The sequence below is a fragment of the Orycteropus afer genome, unplaced genomic scaffold (genome assembly GCF_000298275.1).
Source record: "Orycteropus afer afer isolate SDZICR_OR568_19922 unplaced genomic scaffold, OryAfe1.0 scaffold00867, whole genome shotgun sequence".
NCBI classification, from domain to species: domain Eukaryota; kingdom Metazoa; phylum Chordata; class Mammalia; order Tubulidentata; family Orycteropodidae; genus Orycteropus; species Orycteropus afer.
Window position 1 is genome coordinate 9,572 of NW_006922454.1, and position 1,554 is coordinate 11,125.

The window sequence follows — 1,554 nt, forward strand, 5'->3', positions numbered from 1 at the left end:
TATGTTGTTGGATTCTACTGGCTAGGATTTTGTTGAGAATATTTGTGTCTAGAGTGATACTGGTCTATAGTTTTCTTTTTTAGTGGTGTCTTCACTTGGTTTTGACATCAGGGTTATGCTTGCTCATAGAATGAATTTGAAGTATTTCAGACTTTTTTATGTTCTGAAATAGTTTGAGTAGAACTCGTATCGGGTCTTCTCTGAATGTTTTGTAGAATTCACAAGTGAAGCCATCTAGGACAGGATTTCTTCTTTTGGGGGTGGGAGTTTTTCTATATACATTGAATTTCTTCTTTTGTCGTGGCTCTGTTCAAATTTTCTGCCTCAGATTGTGTTCATTTGAGTAGCTAGTGTGTTTCTATAAATTTGTCCATTTCTTCTGGGTTTTCCAATTTGTTGGAGTACAGTTCTTCATAGTATTCTGTTATTATTCTTTTTATTTCAGTTGATTCTGTTGTGCTATCACCCATTTCATTTCTTATTCATGTTATTTGCATTTTCCTTTGTTAAATTTGTCAGTGTTTTTTCAATTTTTCAGTCCTTTCAAAGAAACAATTCGTAGTCTAGTTGATTTGTTATTTTTCTGATTCATTAATTTCTGTTGTGATCTTTATTATTTCCCTTCTTTCAGTAATTATCAGCCAAATTCTCTGTTCTTTTTCTAATTTTTATTGTGTTAAGGTATTGATTTTGCTTCTTTCATCTTTTTTGATATGTGCATTTATGGCTTTAAATTGGCCTGTGAGCACTGCATTGGTAATGTCCCAAAGATTTTGATGTGTTGCATTTTGGTATATTGTATTTTTATTCTTATTTGATTCAAGGAATTTATTTATTTTATTATCCAGTAGTTTTTAATCAGGGTGTTATTCAATATACATTTATTTGATTTTTTCCTTGTTCTTCTTATTCTTTTCTAATTTTTTTTATAACATTTTGATCTGAGAAGATGCTTTGTAGTATTTTGATGTTTTTAAATTGATTGAGGCTTGCTTTGTAGTCTAACATATGGTCTATTCTGGATAATGTTCCATGTGTGGAACATCAAAGAAGAAATTATCAAAAGTAATACCTTAACTCAACATCTCTGACAATTAGGAAAAGAACATTGGAAAGAAAAAGAAAAGCATACAGTCACCTAAATAATGGGAATAATAAAGATTTGAGCATAAATAAATAAAATAGAAAAACAAAAGAAATAATCAACATGACCAGAAGTTGAAAGGTGAACTTAAGGTGAAACATTGTGTTATTGATTTGAGAAGCTTTGTTTCTTTGAGAGGATTTATAAAATTGAAAAACCACTGTCAAATTTATCAAAGGAAAAGAAGATGTAAGTAACACAAAAAAGAAATGAAATTGTTTTTGCGGACTGTGTTATGCCAATTGACCTTCATTCCCCTGAGGCCTCAGACCCAGTGATTCATTTCCTCAAGGTGTTTGGTAATGATGAAGAAGTTTTCATAACTCTGCCCACTGTATGTTCTGCTATATTCGTGGATATATTTGCAGCATATATAGATATATATGCATATATATCCTGTATCAAACTTA